General features: G+C 48.3%; 1 long non-coding RNA gene across 1 annotated transcript in view; it reads left to right on the top strand.

Annotated features, from left to right (window-relative positions):
* The window catches only part of LOC126982568 (uncharacterized), a 46,606-nt gene extending 28,761 nt beyond the window's left edge, over positions 1-17,845 (top strand). Inside the window, exons 2-3 of the long non-coding RNA XR_007735249.1 lie at positions 10,966-11,055; positions 17,706-17,845. This is a non-coding gene — a long non-coding RNA (uncharacterized LOC126982568). The remainder of the gene's footprint in view (positions 1-10,965; positions 11,056-17,705) is intronic.
* Positions 17,846-17,915: the final 70 nt, after the last annotated feature.

Raw genomic sequence — 17,915 nt, 5'->3', positions numbered from 1 at the left:
TGTTTATAAGTGTGTGTGTGTGTGTGTGTGTGTGTGTGTGTGTCGATGTTCCTGGCTTGTTTTGCTCGGCGTTGTGATGCTTGTTTGAGTGGCCTTCGACTTGTTCGTGTTCCCTGTTAACTGTTTGTTTTGCACGGTTTGGTTTGGTTATATGCCTGGAAGGGAAACAACACGGAGGGGGAAGAAATGAAAGTGTGTGTGTGTGAGAGAGAGAGAGAGAGAGAGAGAGAGAGAGAGAGAGAGAGAGAGAGAGAGAGAGACCCACATGACTCGCCTGTGGAATCTGTATTGTCATCACTATTATTGTTTACACTTTTCCAAACGCTGACATCTTCCTGTGTGTGTGTGTGTGTGTGTGTGTGTGTGTGTGTGTGTGTAGTCAACAGGGTGGAGTAAGATATGGCAAGGACATGGGAAATGCTTTGCTCGTGTGTGGGTGTTTGTGTGTGTGTGTGTGTGTGTGTGTGTGTGATGAAATGGTGGTGATGGAAATTATACAGACGGTGATGTGTGTTGCAAGGATGATGGTGGTGGTATAAGAGGTGAAGGATTTGTGCTTCTGGTTATGTTAGTCACTACCATCGTGCTGACACCAATAGAAGTGCAGCTGGCGAAAACGATCAATGACCTTGGCGATGGTAATAGTGGCGGTGATGGTGACGGCGGGGAGGGGGGAGGGGGTGAGGGGATTGCGTGTCGCGGTAGTGTCATGACTTTGGTGGTGATGTGGCACTGGTAATAATGAGTGAAAGGGGACGCGGTGGTGGGTGTGGTAGTGGGTGTTGAGTTGTAGTGGTGTTTGTGTAGAAGCAGTAATAGTAATAGTAGTAGTAGTAGTAGTAGTAGTAGTAGTGTTAGTAATGGGTGGCACTGAGTCTCGGCGAGCAAGCAAAAAACAGCTGCAATCATCACTGCTGGGGAGGGAAGGAGTTTGTGTGTGTGTGTGTGTGTGTGTGTGTGAGAGAGAGAGAGAGAAGGGTCGAGAGGGCAGCCTACTGAACTCATGGAGGAAAAAAGAGCACACACACACACACACACACACACTTATGACGGCTGGGAGGGAAGGAGAGGTCGGGAGCGTAGCCTACTGAACTTAGAGAGAGAGAGAGAGAGAGAGAGAGAGAGAGAGAGAGAGAGAGAGAGAGAGAGCAACACACAAGTTCTTGAAGATGGGTGGGCGGATGATTAAAGGGGTTCAGGAGGATGAGAGCGAGGGAGGGTAGCCTACTGAATTCGTGGAAGATGGGAGGGAGGGCACCACACAAGTCCATGAAGGGTGGATGGGAGGGAGGGGAAAGAGGGTACCTTACTGACAAGGGTGTAAGAGGGGCGGGATTGCAGTTCACAAGATTATGCTGGGTGTGCGGAAGGGATGAAGGAAGGTGGGTGAGGAATGACAGAGAAGTTCACATGTACTAAAGAGAAAAGGAAGAAGGGGAACTCGCAAGCTCTTAAAAGGTGGAATGGAGGGAAGGAGGCAGGGCGGGAGGGCAACACTGAACTAGACCTTGAGGGTGAGAGAGAGGGCAGGAAAGTAGCTGACAGAACTGGTAGAAGATGAGAGGGCGGGAGGGAGTGCCTGATGGTTGTGTGGGAGGGTGGAAGGGCAGGAGGCAGAAACTACACAAGTTCACGTGGGGTGCGGGAGGGTGGGAGGACACCCCACATAGCACATAATAGGGTGGGAGGGAGGCACGGTGGTTAGGAGTGAGGGAGGGGCGCCAACCTTGTCCTCAGCTCATGGCAACAGCCTGGAACTCGATCTGGCTGGTCTGTGGAGTCCTACTGGCCGCCCCTCTCCCTCTGGCCTCTGGCGGCCGCTGGACGACTTTGGACCAGACGTGCTGCCTCCTCATACATACACCAGGCGGAAACTGAACACGTGACTGGCTGACTGATTGATAGACTGGCTGACTGGCTGGTTGACTGACCGGCTGAACTCCTGTCGACCATCTTGCCTGACTAGTTGACTGATCGATTGGCTGGCTGGCTGACTGACTGACTTATAAACTGCCTGGTCGACTGACATAATGCTTGTTTGACTGACTGAGGGACGACTTAAGAATTGAGTTACGCTAAAAAAAAATAATAAATAAAACAAATCCTAAGAGCTACAGTTTTGTTCTATTTTTATCATTTTTTTATATACTTATCGCCTTTCAGTCCGTGTAGATTAATAAAGCACGAAGCTGGAGAGGCGACAAGAGCGATGGACATTTTTGGAAGACGAGTTTTTGTATAGTGTGTCTGTGTCGGGGCGGGGCGGGGCGGGGTAGGGCGGGGCAGGCGGTGGGGCGAGACGCGGGGCTTCTCCATTGGCTGTCTGTCCGTCTGTCTGTCTGTCCTTCCTGCCTCATGCACGTAACCTACAAGAACGAATTGAGAAAAAAACACCACCAGCAGGCTCCGGGGTTCAGCTAGGCCTGCAATGGTAGACAATAATGAATCAGGGACGGGGTGGGGCTGTTTGAGAAGGGAACGTGGACAGCCTGCTTGGGGATGGTGACGGCGGTATGGCCATGATGGTGGTGGTGCCGGCCGGCGAGTTGTGTGGGCGAGTGGGTGAGTGGCTGCCGCTCTCTCGTTCTCTCTCCACACACCTCATATAAGGACATATCAGCACACACGGCGTGGCTAATTTTTTTACATTATGGAGGTCTATCGATGACTCTCACACACACACACATACACACACGTCCGTACGGAATACAGACAGCGTAACTTTGGCTGTGATGGAGGTAGGGGTGACGTTATGATGTGGAGTGCTGCATCTATCTCACAGCTTCGTCATTATCATCATTATCATTATGACGTGAATGAGGCCACATATACGAATGACTATATAGTGAACGAATGTTTCCACTGCAATAATGATGGTGGTGATGGCGTTATGCTGTGGAATGCTGCATCTGCTTCCCCTTTTTGTCACTCATCTCATAATGGCGTGAACGAGACTACCGGAGGATTGATGAATGGACTGTGAACGAACGAAAGCTTCCACTGTAGTTATGACGGGGGTGATGTTGGTGGTATAGTGCTGTGGAATGATGCATCTGCTTCACCATTTTGTCACTCATCGCATCATGGTGTCAACGGATGAATGATGAATGGGTTGTGAACGACCGAAAGCTTCCCCAGTTGCACCATGTTCCCGCCCGCGTGGCCCGTGTAGAGGCGGCGGCAGAGGCGGGCGGTGGCGGCGGCGCGCTGGCCGTACCTCCTCCCGCCGCCTGTATCAGCTGGGTTCAGGGCCGCCAGCCACACCACACCACACCGTCACCCTCGACAATACCTCTGACGTCATGGCTACCCGGCATTTCCAAGACACACTACCTTTTCCTCGCTCTCTCCACTTACCTTTAGCCTTGTAACCTGCTCCCATATTATCCCTTACCCGGATATTGGCAAGACCGTATAAACTGCATTACGAAAACATGATTGCCATCCTGCAAAGCCTGCCTGTCTGCATTCTTGCCTGTCCTTCCTCGCCTTCCTTCCCTACCCAGTACCCTCTCTTCCGCCCCTCTCTCCCTCCCTACCACCCCCACCAGCTTCCCTCACGCCACCACGACCCCGGCCGAGGAAGACTTTCACTACCCGTGGTGGCGGTGGGGAGCGTTCAGCATTCACGTTCAGACCAGCAGCCTTGCCGTGAGCCCCGCTTTACCGGCCATCTGTACGGGGAACGTGACCCCCTCAGGCAAGCCGCTGGTCCGGCCTCACAGCTTCCCTTCCCCGCCTTGTTTCAGTGATTGCGGGGACGGAGCGCAGTGGAAGGGTGGATTAGGGGGCAGCGGGCACCAGGGCGAGAAGTGTAAGGTTTCATGAGGACACAATACCCCATTCTTTCCCCCACTCTCGTCCTCCCACATCCCCTCCCCCATTCTCCTCTCGTCCTCCCACATCCCCTCCCCCATTCTCCTCTCTTCCTCCCACATCCCTTCCCCATTATCAGTTTCTCGAGTATGCAGACGACGACAACGGATGAACAGAACAGTAGAAAGCGTGGAACATGCAGCAAGTCGATTTCTAGTTAGAAGGTTGTAAAACACGCTTGACGGGCTGGCATTGGGGCTAAGAAATATTTACGTGACGAGTTTCCGAAGTATACCCACTAACTCGTCCTAATGTCAAAGGTTGTACAATGAGTCACCGCGTGTGGAATGAGATTTCACTTCGCTGGGGGGACGAAGAGGAGGAGGAGGAGAAAGGAGAAAAAGAGACGAATGGAGTAGATGGTGTGGGTGGAGTAGGATGAGGGAATAAAAAGAGTAATACTAGAAGAGAAAAATGGCCTTAGCTTATTTACATTCAGTAGTAGAAGTAGTAGTTTTTGTTGTATGTAGAAGCAGCAGTACGTTTGTTTGTTTGTTTGTTTGTTTTCCTCTAGCCTATCATGTCCTCTGTTTTCTAATCTTACCTCCCATTGAATCGTTTTCCTGTCCTTATCTAAACCTCAATCAATTTACTGCTTTTATCTTGTCCTTATCAATCACATCACCGGTATTCCTTCATCAGATTCTCGACTTTTATGTTTTCCTTTTAAAATTTCCTTCCATTTATGTTATGTGTCTTCATTTTCTTCATTTTCCAAGTCATCATCAGTGTTATTAACCCCGCTGTCATTCCACTGGTTCCTTTTTCCACTTCCCTTCCTCTTCCTCCTCCTTCGCCTCCTCCATTTCTGGTCGCAATAGGAAAGGTAGTCGAGCAGCCTCAACCATATAAGTATTACGGGTGTTTGTTATGGTGTTGATGATGATGATAGAGCACTGCTGGGTCTTCTTTCTCACATATTCGAAGTCATCCTCGTCTGGCAACCGGCCCGAGACTTTAAACATGCAGACGAGGGAGGAACATTGTTGATCTTACCCCGTGTTTGGATCCTATCCCTTTAACTCCTCCTCCTCCTGCCCTTCCTCCTACTCCTCCTACTCCTCCTCGTATACCACTACTTTTCCACCTGCTCTTACCTACCCTTCTGCCTCTTTTTTCCTCTCCTTTTTCTTCTGTCTGTCAACTATTCTTCCTCTTCCATCTCCTTTTCTCTTCCCCTTCCTCTCCTCCTCCTCCTCATACTTCTACCTCTACTTTTCCACCTGCTCCTACCTACCTTTCTACCTCTTTTTTTTTCCTCTCCTTTTTCTTCTGTCTGCCAACTCTTCTTCATTTTCCATCTCCTCTTCCTACCACTACTTTTCCCTTTTCTTCTCTTGTCTCTATTTTTCTTATCGCCTTCCTTCTTCCTCTTTTCTGCCGACTCTTCTTCCTCTTCCATATTTTCCTACCTCTACTTTTTATTTCCCTTCTCATCTGGTCTTTTCTATTTCCTTTTCCTCTCTGCCTCGTCTTTCTTTTCATCCTTCTTGTCTGCCTCTTTCTATCACGTTATTATTTTAAGTCTCAATATTAGTATACTATTAAGCTGTATTATACTTTTTTTTTCTTTTTTGTCCTTATTTGTAATGCTTCAACGGATTATTAGTTATTTTTATTGTTAGTTTTTACTGCTCTTCCTCCTCCTGTCTGCTTACTTTTCTTCCGCTTCCTGCTGGTGTTCCTCCTACTAACCTCCTCTACCTTCGGTTATGTGTTTTTCTCTTACTCTTCCTTTACCTAATCCTCCTACTTATTCCTCTTTCTCCTGTTTACATGTTATTCTTCCTTATCTTTATCTCTTCTTCCTGCTGTGTTAAAATACTTGTCCTCCTCCTTTTCCTCCTCCTCCTCCTCCTCCTCCTCTATTATCTTCTTCTCTCTAACCCTTCATCCTCTTTTTCTTCCTGTTCTTCCACTTTTTACTTCTTTTCTTCTGTCTATTTACCTCACCTCCCTCTTCTTTCTCCTCCTCCTCCTGCTCCTCCGGTTTAACTCTTCTTTCTCCTGTTCTTCCTCTCTTCGTACTCTTCCACATCTTACACCTTTTCTTCTGTTTACTCGCCTCGTTCTCTTGTTTAACTCTTCTTCTTTTTCTTCTTCCCATCTTTATACTCTTCCACTGTATTCCTTTTCCTGTTTTATTCACTTCACTACTTCCTCCTCTTCTCGTATATCTCCTCTTCCCTTCATCCTGTTCTTCCCGTCTTCATACTCTTTCACTTCTTACTCATTTTCTTCTGTCTCTACTTCCTCCTCCTCCTCCTCGCCTTCCTCCGTGACGCGTGACGGTCTAACAGCAGCTGCCTCTCCACGCCTTTGGGGGACGAACGAACGAACGCACACACTCCCCCGTCGCCGTCGGCCGCGTCCCGTGAAGGCCAGTAACCCCCGTGGCAATTAACCTGAGGAAGTGCTCCTTCACACCTGACCGAGAAACGCTTTCGCGAGTGACGCAAAGAAGAGAGAATAGTGACGGGAAGATTCTGTTAAAGCGAATGATTGGCTGGCATGCTCTTTGACGTTGATTCTTGTTGTTGTTGTTGTTGTTGTTGTTGTTGTTGGGGTAAAAAAGTATAAAATAGGTAAACAAAAAGTAGATGAGGAAGAACCTTTGCACACCTGCCCGAGGAGCGCTTTTGTGACTTTAGTGAATGTTACCTAAAAGAAGAAAAAACGACAAATATGAGATTGACAAAATATAGATAAAAGAAAAAAAGAAAAGCAATAGATGAGAGGTAAAAGAATATTAATAAATCCCCTACATATATTTGTTTTCATTGGGGTAAAAAATGGAAGATAAAAAATAAGTAAATGGCCTAGATATTCTCTTTTTTATTGACTTCAAAAATAAGTATAATGAATGGAGGTATTTATGAATGGAAAAGGTCATGAGTTAGTTACATTCTCCTCCATTCAGTTCTCGCGCCGTGACCTTAAGAGCGTCTAGGGGCGTGGCAGAAGCTGGCTTGGCGAGGCTGACTGGCTGACTGACTACCTGAATGGCTGACTGACTCACTACTTTACTGGTTAATTGGCTACTTGGCTGACTAACTGACTAACTTGCTGACTAATTTAATGGTTGGTTGACTGGTTTACTGACTTAATATCTTAACAGGTACTGGCATAATAGCTAAATGGCTGACTGACTTGCTTAATGACTAATTGACTTAACAGCTGACTGATTGGCTGACCGGATGATTGAATGCTTGACTAATTGACTGCCTGACTTGTAAGGAACTGACAGGTAAATAATGTAATGGTATATAGTGTGTCTTCAGTACCTTACAAACTGACTTGCTAACTTACTGAGTGACTAGCTAGACCGAGATGGCGGGGACTGACTGACTTAAGTAAGCATGTGCTCGGAAGAGGAAAGGGAGGAAACTGGGGGCTGGGAAGGAAGGGAAGAACACTGGGGGCTGGGAAGGAAGGGAAGGACACTGGGGGCTGGGAAGGAAGGGAAGGAAACTGGGGACTGGAAAGGAAGGGAAGGAAACTGGGGGCTGGGAAGGAAGGGAATAACCCTGGGGGCGGGGATGGATGGGACGGACACTGGGGGCTGGGAAGGAAGGGAAGGAAACTGGAGACTCGGAAGGAAGGGAAGGAAACTGGGGGCTGGGAAGGAAGGGAAGGAAACTGGGGGCTGGGAAGGAAGGGAAGGAAACTGGGGGCTGGGAAGGAAGGGAAGGAAACTGGGGGCTGGGAAGGAAGGGAAGGACACTGGGGGCTGGGAATGAAGTGAAGGAAACTGGAGTCTGGGAAGGAAGGGAAGGAAACTGGAGGCTGGGAAGGAAGTGATGGAAACTGGGGGCTGGGAAGGAAGGGAAGGAAAGTGGGGGCTGGGAAGGAAGGAAGGAAACTGGGGCTGGGAAGGAAGGGAAGGAAACTGGGGGCTGGGAAGGAAGGGAAGGAAACTGGGGGCTGGGAAGGAAGGGAAGGACACTGGGGGCTGGGAAGGAAGGGAAGGAAACTGGGGACTGGGAAGGAAGGGAAGGAAACTGGGGGCTGGGAAGGAAGGGAAGGAAACTGGGGACTGGGAAGGAAGGGAAGGACACTGGGGGCTGGGAAGGAAGAGAAGGACACTGGGGGCTGGGAAGGAAGGGAAGGAAACTGGGGGCTGGGAAGGAAGGGAAGGAAACTGGGGACTGGGAAGGAAGGGAAGGAAACTGGGGGCTCGATATGAAGGGAAGGAAACTGGAGGCTCGATATGAAGGGAAGGAAACTGGAGGCTGGGAAACATCATGGGAATTCCCTCCAACTTCTCTTATTATCCAGCTTTATCGCGCATCATCAGCGGGTGACGACGGCAATCAGCGGAGAGACGCGGGAAAGTGCCGCCTCGGTGATGGGAAACGTGAGCTAAGAGCAAAGATTCAGCGGAAGATTCATGCGCGTGTCAAGTGTGTCTCGGTGTGTCTTGCGGCAAACACGACCCGGGAGCTCTGGGGGTCACGCGGCCACGCCCTCCCTGCTACCTCTCGGCTTACTCTTCCTCCCTTCCAGCCTCGTTATCTCACCTCCTCCTCCCTCCTCCCTCCTTCACCTCTTCCTTCCTCACTCACTCCATCACTCACCCACCTCATCTTCCCTCCTTCCCTCACCTCTTCCCCCATTCAGACTCCTTCCCTCTCCCTCCTTTCTACCCCTTCCTTCCGTGAATCCCTACACCTCCCTTTCCCTTCCTCCTCACCCCTCAGCATTCTTCCTCATCACCATCACCCCTACCACGCCTTCTCGCCTCCTTTCCCTCCCTCCCCATCGTCCTCGGAGTGGAAGCCATGGGAGTGGTGGGCGCGAATAGAGCTTCACCCACTACCCGTCGACGGATGCAATCCTAGACGGATGTAGGGAAGCAGTTCATGAGGCAAAAGTGAGAGGGAGGGAGGGAGTGAGGGAGAGGGGATATGAACAGCTGGCGAGTGGCTGGAGTGGTGAAGAAGGGAACGGGTTCACCAACAGTAGTGGATGAGTGGAACAGGTTTGGCAGCCATGTTGTTTGTGTCAATGCGATCGGCATAGTACAGAAAAGATTGGATAAATTCATGGATAGTAAGGTTAGGTGGGGTTAGGGTTACAGGAGCTGCCTTGCATGTGCCCACCGGCCTCTTGCAGACTCATGTTCTTAACCCGGTAGCAGCGACGGGCCAAATTTGCGGCTTTACCGTGTACCAGCGATGGGCCAAATTTCTGCCATGATATAAACCTCCAAAAATAGATGATGCATAAACTGATCACACATGCGTTGTTATATATTATGAAATGGTTTGTGTGAGTGATAATTCTTTCTCATTATTTTACTTAGAGGGGCCTTTAACCTAACCTAACCTAACCTAACCTAACCTAAGAAACATGACCCCCGCAGCTACCGGGTTAAGAGTGATACATCGCCTCCTCTTCTCTCCTTTCTATACCCACGAGTCCTGAGCTGGAGCCCAATAAGCCGCCCTCCTTCCCTGCGTGGTTCCCAGGGTCAGTCTCGAGGAAAGTGAATAAGGGCGGCACTTCTGTTCCTCCCGAGGGTGCCGCTTGGCGACCCTCAGGCGGCCAGGCTAAGGTCGCTCTGGCCGAAGTCGGGGCCAGTCATTCACCTCCAGTCTCTCTCTCTCTCTCTCTCTCTCTCTCTCTCTGACGATCACCCCATCCTCTCTTTTTCACACTTCCTTTCCCTTCAGTTTCGTCCCCAGCTATCAATCTCTACTCTTTTTGCGCGCCCTTCCCCCCCTCCACTCTCTCTCTCTCTCTCTCTCTCTCTCTTCTATCAGTGGGGTCGCGCGGTGAAAGTAGCAGGGCAGCCTCACCTCCCCTTCTCCCTCCATCCCCCCTCTCCCCTTCCGACCCGCCGCACCATCTGGGAAGGTCGTGACTCAGGGGGGCCCGCTGTGCCACCTGGGAGGGTCACGGTGCCTTGGGGGAGAGTCACGACTCCACCTGTGGCGTAAAGGACTACAAATGCCTCGGGAGGAAGGGGAAAGAGCGTGGTATTGGTGGCATCGCTAGAGTATCAAGGGGCCAGCTGGAGAAGGGTCGGGGCGCAGCGGTGGCTCATCACGTCCGGACCAGCTGTTCTTGGAGTGCCTGTGTGCGTGGAGTGCCTGGCGCCGTATGCTCCCCGTGGCACCACCTGGAGGCTGACAAACTGAAGGGGCGTCCAAAAAGTTTTCATGGGGCGTGGAGTAAAGAAGTGTGTGGGTTTGTTGTTTATGTTCGTACACTGATGTTTGTTTGCTGCAGCATTCTCCATGTTTTGTCAGGATACCGCTGAAGAGAAAGAGAAAAAAAAATGGTTAAAGTTGTATTGTAATATATTGGGTCATTAATCATACTGACATACTGAGACTGATAATTGAATAGCTTTAGATTATTGCAAGCATCCGAGGCCATATATACAGATTTAATTTTTTTTAGATGGAAGCACGTCATGACTCATAACAAAACATCAACAACAACAAAAACAATAACATGCTTGAACTTAGATGTCTCCGTGAAGTCAGTCAACCTTTAGAAATCATAAAAACACTACGCCTCGCTTCCACGCTCCTTTATTGAACATGAAACATCGTCTTGATCTTTAACAATAACAACAATTACAACATGTCTTCCCAAGCTCAGACATACGAGTAGCCGACGCCACACTCACAAACTCCCTTTCTGAAGCAACATGAAAACACGTCATGACTCAACATCATTTCCTCTCTTGATAACTTTCTCTGATAAACATTTCTTAGGATTTTTTAAGCAGATGGAGGCCGTGAAGTGAACGGAAAGACACGACTCATACACCAGAATAACATGTTTTCTCTTTTGTTATTGTTGTTGTTGATGTTGTGTGTGTGTGTGTGTGTGTGTGTGTGTGTGTAGAGGCCACCAAGTCGACGGAAAAACACGACTCATACACCAAAATAACACGCATCCTTAGTTATTGATGTTGTGTGTGTGTGTGTGTGAGAGAGAGAGAGAGAGAGAGAGAGAGAGAGAGAGAGAGAGACGTGACCTGGCCTGTCCTAAAGGTCTGGTAATTGCACAACCCATTAACCAACCTTCATAACTTATCTTTTTTTTCCTTCTTTTTTTTTTCTCCTTTTGCAGAATATCGAATCGAGGACGCGAGGCTTCGGCGTGAATCAGCGAGGCCTTGAGTGGAGCTTCGAGCACGGCGAGACGAAGCGAAACGAAACGGTAAGGCGTCGAAAGAGAAATTTGTGACTATTATTTACAAGTAAGAGTTTTTTTTTCTTTTTTGTTTGTTTGTTTTTTTATTTGTTTGTACTGCATGGACGTCCTAATATTGTTGTTTATTGTTGTTGAAGGAAGTAAAAGTTGTAGTAATGGTAGTTGTTGTATTTATGGTAGTCGTTTGTAGACAATAGAAAGTTTTGTAATCTCTCTCTCTCTCTCTCTCTCTCTCCTTATCTTTGTCCCCAGTTCTCAATCCTGTCTCTCATCCCTCTCCCTCCCTCTCCTCCTCCTCCTTTGACCAGTCCCTCCCCCCTTTCCTCCCTCCCTCAACACCTTCCTCCTCCTCCCCCTTTTATCGCCACACACTTACCTAATACCCCATCACATTCTCCTTCCTTCTACTCCTTCATTCCTTATCATTCCCTCTCTTCCCCTTTATTCCTCCTCTTCACCCTCCTACTCCTTTATCTTCGCCTCCTCCTCTTCCTGCCTGCTTTCCTCCTCCTCCTCCTCCTCCTCCTCCTCTTCGCCCACCACGTCCGCTCATTTTCCTGATACTAGTCTTACTCCGAGTGTCACGTCCTGTTGACACACACACACACACACACACACACACACACACACAACGTAATGACCCAGTGTGGTATGCCCGTCTGTTATCATAGGCAATCTCTAATCTCTCTCTCTCTCTCTCTCTCTCTCTCTCTCTCTCTCTCTCTCTCTCTCTCTCTCGTACACATTATACTTTTCCTTTTTTTTTTTTTTTTTGTCTTTCGTCTTCATCATCTCACTCCTCCTCCTCTTCCTCCTCTTCATCTTCCTCCTCCCATCGCGACACATTCCCCTCAAATTACAGTAATATCAGTAATAATTTTGTTAATATGCTTTTCCTTCCCTTCTTCTTATTTCATTATCTTTAATTTCTTTGCTCTCGTTTCTCTTTCCTCTGACTTCCCCTCGGCTAATTTCCATTCCTCCACTTCCCTTCCTCCATTTATTATTATATTGTTATTATTTGTTATTATTAATCGTATATCTCTTCTCTCCCCCTCTTTATAACCCTCTTTCTCTTCCTCCATCTTCCCTGCATTCTTTCTTTATTCTCTCCTCCCTTCCTTTCTTTATTCCAAGTATGTCATTTTTCTTCCCCTCTTCTTAGTCCTAATTCCTTGCCCCTTCCTTGCTTCCCCTTCTTTATTATTTCCTCCGTTCCTCCTTCCTTCCTTCCTTTCCTAGTTCCTTCCTTGTCTACCTCCTCTTTCGTCTCCCATTTCCTTACTTTCATTCCTTCTTTAGTCCTTCCTTCTATTCTTCTTTCTGTGTTTCCTTCCTCTCATATTTTCTCTTTAAATTTATCCCTTTCTACCTCCCATTATTCCTTTATTTCTCCCTCCTTTCCTTCCTTCTTACCAGTTTATCCCTTCCTATCATCCTTTCTTCCTTCTTTCCTTCCCTACTTCCTTTCTTTAATCCCTCCTTCCTTCCTTCCTTCCTTCTTTCCTCACTTATTAATTCTTTCTTCCCTCCCTCTCTCCTTCGTTCTTGAATTCCCTTCTCTCTCCTCTTATTTCTCGTTCCCTCCTCGCTTAATTCCTACCCTCTCTCCTTCCCCCCTTTCTTTAATTCCCTCTCTCTCGTCTTCCCTCTCTCTCCTTCCTTCTCCCTCTCTCCTCCAGGTAAAATAACATGCCACTTTTTCCTCCCAGGCTTAGAATTATTTATGGAGAGAGAGAGAGAGAGAGAGAGAGAGAGAGAGAGAGAGAGAGAGAGAGAGAGAGGAATAGTGACTGTAAGATTAGAAGCATGCCAAAGACCAGAAGATAAGACAAGATAAGTTACGTTTCTGTTAGTTCCCATGACGAGAGAGAGAGAGAGAGAGAGAGAGAGAGAGAGAGAATCATGCGGTAGACAGAGGACTGACTATGTGTGAGTCAGCGGATGAAGACTGAAGAGGAAAGCGAAGAAGAGGAAGAGGAGGAAGAGGAGGAGGAGGAGGAGAGAAAGGGATATAGAAAGTCGAAGATGAAGGGATTTAAAGGTCAGAAGGGAAAGGAACAGAGACGAAGGAGGAGGAGAAGAAAAGATGATATTAGGAGAAGGTAAAGGAAGAGGAGGAGGAGAAGGAAAGTAATCGTAGAAGATAAAGAAGAGAGAGAAGAAGAGATGAAAGGTACTGAAAGGAAAGTAAGATGAAGCAGGATTAAAAAATGAGAACTGTAGCAAGAGAGAGAGAGAGAGAGAGAGAGAGAGAGAGAGAGAGAGAGAGAGAGAGAGAGGGACAAGAGTGCTTTAGAAGGAGGAATAAAGGAAAAAATGAGAAGAGAGGAGGAAGAGGAGGAGGAGGAGAGAAGTGGAGAGAAGGCTGAAGAGGGGAGTACAAGAGGGCTTCAGCGAAACACACACACACACACACACACACACACACACATAGTCATTGGGTTCTCAGACTTGGGGAGGAAGGGAGGAAAGGGGAGTGGGGAGAGGGAGGGAGGGGAAGGAGAAGGGCGTATCCTGAATCCTTACGTCACGCCCCAGTAACCTCACCGCTATTTGGGGGCGGCCACACCTCTGTAGTGGACGACATCTGTAAAGCCACACCACAGTCACACCACCACCGATGTAGAAGTCTTGTGGCTCACCGTAGCGTTGTTGAATGCCACACTTGCTTACGCCACACCGCACTATACCACACCCCACCACACCACATTATCTAACCACACAGCAGGCACACCACCAAACCGCTGTAGAGGTCTCGTGGCTCACCATAGGGTTGTTGAATGCCACGCTTGACTACACCACACCACACTATCCCACTCCATACCACACCACAGCTCCTCACCACACAGCCACATCACTAAATCGCTGTAGAGGTCTCGTGGCACACCGCAGGGTTGTTGAATGCCACACTTAATTACACCACACCAAACCACACCAAACCACACCACACTACTACACTATACCATGGCTACTGAAGAGCTCTCGCATGCCACACCACACCATACTACCACACCACATCACACTATCACACCACACCACACTACATTACCACATCACACCACACTACCACATTACACCACCCATGCTACCACACCACACTACCACATCGCACCACACAACCACACCACACCACCCACGCTACCACACCACACCACACTACCCACGCTACCACACACCACACAATACCACACCACACCGCACCACACTACTACACCACCACTTCGCTCTGAGGCATATAAAACGTGCAATACAGAAAATAAATAAAAACTAAAAAATGCGCCAAAAAATTATCGCCTCGCCTCCCCCCCCCAAAAAAAAAAAAAAAAAACTATAGGCTACATTATTACCTTCAAAATTTAATTGCAACTGATCACACCACCTCATACTACTACTACTACTACTACTACTACTACTACTACTACTACTACTTGTACTACAGCAACACAAACAACGGAAAAGCATCACAAATCAACAACCCACAACATTCTCTCTCTCTCTCTCTCTCTCTCTAATCGCCCGCTCACGTGCCCTAATGCTCTTAATAACGCCCTTGTTTCCTCTGTTCCTGTCATTCATCTCCGAAATTGAGGCAGAGGTTAATGGTGGCGATGGGGATGATGGTGGGGGTGGGAAGGGTATGGTGGTGGCGGTGGTAGGGGTGATGGGGGGGGGGTGCTTTTGATCCGGAGATGGTGGCGGTGATGGTGATGAGGCTAGTATGATGGCGGTGGTTATGGTAGGGGTGGTGGTGATAGTGGTTGTGGTGGTGATGGTGGCGAGGGCACTGTAGTGATGGTGGTAAGAAAGGTGGAGATGAATGTGGTGATGATGATGATGGTGGTTGTTGTAAGAGTAGTAACAGTGGTAGTAGTGGTGGTGGTGGTGATGGTGGTAATGGTGATAGTGGTAGTAGTGGTTGTGATGATGAGTTCAGTCTGGTGCCATTCTCCTTTTCCTCCCATCACCACCACCACCACCACCACCACTACTACTACTACTACTACTACTACAACATCATCCCCACTCCACAACCTCAACCACCACCTCCTCGACCCCTCATTGTTCCTGCAGTCACTATCATCACCATCTCACCACCACAGCTGCCACCTTTCACCATCACCATCACCACCCTTTCACCCTCTTCCATATATAGTCTACAAGGGCCAAGTCTTATAAGCATTGAGACAGAAAAAAAGAGAAAAAAAACAACAAGGTAACAGAATACACGAACAGACAGACATACATCTTTCACCTCCACCATTACCTCTTTCCTCCTCCTCCTCCTCCTCCCTCGTCCTTTCCTTCTCCTCTGATCACCAATCTCATGGGAACTTTGTGAATAACTGAGGTCAGCCATGGGAAGAGAGAGAGAGAGAGAGAGAGAGAGAGAGAGAGAGAGAGAGAGAGAGAGAGAGAGAGAGAGAGCAGAAAGTAGAGCAGGAAGCAGAGAGGCAGGAAGGTGGAGGCGGGCAATGAGGTGCTAAGCAGGTGTGCAGAAGGAAGAAGAGGAGGAGGAGGAGAAGGAGGAGGAGGTGGAAGAGGAGGAGGAGGAGGAGCAAATAGCGGAACACAATAGTCTGGTGTCTGTTCTCATGTAATTTAAGGACGTGAACTCTTGGTCCCAAACAGACAGACAGACACCTCCTCTCTCTTCTGCTCCACCTCCTCCAGTTCAATCTCTCCTCCTCCTCCTCCTCCTCCTTGTCGTCGTCCGTGCGCGTCAGTGGTGCCAATGTTCCCGAGGTGACATTCTTACCCCCCTGGGCTGAAGGTTCCGCTGCTCTGGATGGTTGGCAACACTGACGAGGGTAACAAACTTTGCCCTGACGGAGGAGAAAGAGGAAGAGGAGGAGGAGAAGGAGAATTAAGAAGGAAAAAGGAGAGGAGGAGGATTAGGAGGAGGGGGAAGATGCGTGTGAGTGGTACTTGAGGGGAGCATCAAGCGAGTAACATGGAGGAGGAGGAGGAGGAGCAGGAGGAGGAGGAGGAGGAGGAGCAGGAGGAGGAAGAGGAGGAGGAAGGGTAAAACGGTGCAGGGAAAAATGTTGGAGTCAGGACGAGTGCCTTCGTAAAGTTACATGGAGGCAGAGGAAGAAGATCAGGAGGAGGAGGAGGAGTAGGAGAAAAGAAGGAGGAAGAGAAGGGGGAGCAGAAGGAGAAAGAGGAGGAGGAGGTGATGGTGGAGTTGGATGAAGCAGGGGCGTGGTGATGTCTATTGGAGGTTGAGGAGGAGGAGGAGGTGGAAGATGAAGGGTTGAGAGAGGAGGATTATCGGGAAACGGGGGAACGGAAAGGAAAATAAAGACGAAGGAAGGAGAGAGAAGGAAAAAGGAGTCAGGAAAAGGATCAAACCGAAATTAAAAGGAAAAGGAGATAGAAAAGTATTATAAACTGGTTGAAAGGTGGAGAAGAGGTCGAGGAAGAGGATGGTGGTGATGATGGTGGTGGAGGGGATGAAGGTGGTGGTGATGTGCACGTGACCTGGTGGTGATGGTGGTGGTGGTGGAGGGGTGGGTTGTGGGGAGAGCAGTGTGGATGTGACCCCTACCTCCACCTCCAACCCTCCACCCGCCTCTCTCTCTCTCTCTCTCTCTCTCTCTCTCTCTAACCCCCAGCCACTGACACAGCAGTCAACCTACTTTCCTCTCCTCCTCCTCCTCCTCCTCGCCTTTCCTTCCTCTGCCTTTCTCTTCCTCCAATCTTGCTGTTCCTTTGGCTGATTAAATCTCTCTCTCTCTCTCTCTCTCTCTCTCTCTCACACACACACACACACACACACACATGAACGTGACTCACTCTTCACTCAGTTACGTAGAGCCGCGATTTGTATACACGTGTGAACTTTGTGTGTGTGTGTGTGTGTATGAGAGAGAGAGAGAGAGAGAGAGAGAGAGAGAGAGAGGTGGAGTGGGTGTAGTGCAAATGAAAATAAATTGTTCTTCAGGAGTGAGAAAAATGACACCGGAGAAAGAGGAGGAGGAGGAGGAGGAGGAGGAGGAGGAGGTTGAGGCAGAGGAAAAATTATGAGAATGAAATGGAAAAAGAAAGAAGAGACATTACCTTGATTAATGTGATGATGATGATTAATATGATGACTGTGACGATGATGGTGGTGATGGTGGTGACGAGGCATCCAATAAGAGAAGAGTTTAAAGAAAGATCAGAGAAAGTTAGAGAGAGAGAGAGAGAGAGAGAGAGAGAGAGAGAGAGAGAGAGAGAGAGAGAGAGAGAGTGTGTGTGTGTGTGTGTGTGTGTGTTCGTCTCCCACACACCGTAATGCTTCACTGGTTTTCTTAATCAGCAAAAATCGGAAGGCAAGTGACGTCAGTGAACAACTTCAGCCGCAAAACTGGCGGTGATGGTGATGATAGTGGTGGTGGTGGTGGAGGTGGTGATGGTGGTGGTGGTGGTAGTTTTGGTGATGATGATGGTTGTGGTGGTGTGATGATGATGGTGGTGGTAGTAGTGGTGATGATAGTAATGATGGTGGTGGTGATTTCGGTAATGGTATTGATGGCGGTGGTGGTGTGATGATGATAGTGGTGGTGGTGGTGATGCTGATGTTAATTAATGGTGGTGATGGTCGTAGCTTATTAGGATGGTGATGATGACGTTAATGATGATAATGTTGCAACTGATGATTTTTTTTTTAGTATTTTAGTTGTGAAGAGGATGATGATTGTGATGAAAGAGGATGATGAGGCGATGGGGATGATGATTTGTGACTGCCTTGGAAATGCTCTGACTTATTGTTGTAAGAATATAATTATTTCCTCATGAGGTCAAAATAAGAGATACGGTCTTAAAATAAAATAAAAAATTAGAGGCCAAGACTTTTTTTTTTACCTACCATTATTATTATT

This window comes from Eriocheir sinensis, chromosome 51, assembly GCF_024679095.1.
Source record: "Eriocheir sinensis breed Jianghai 21 chromosome 51, ASM2467909v1, whole genome shotgun sequence".
In the NCBI taxonomy this organism is placed as follows: domain Eukaryota; kingdom Metazoa; phylum Arthropoda; class Malacostraca; order Decapoda; family Varunidae; genus Eriocheir; species Eriocheir sinensis.
The sequence above is the reverse complement of the archived record's forward strand: the minus strand, read 5'-3'. Positions and strand labels throughout refer to the sequence as shown.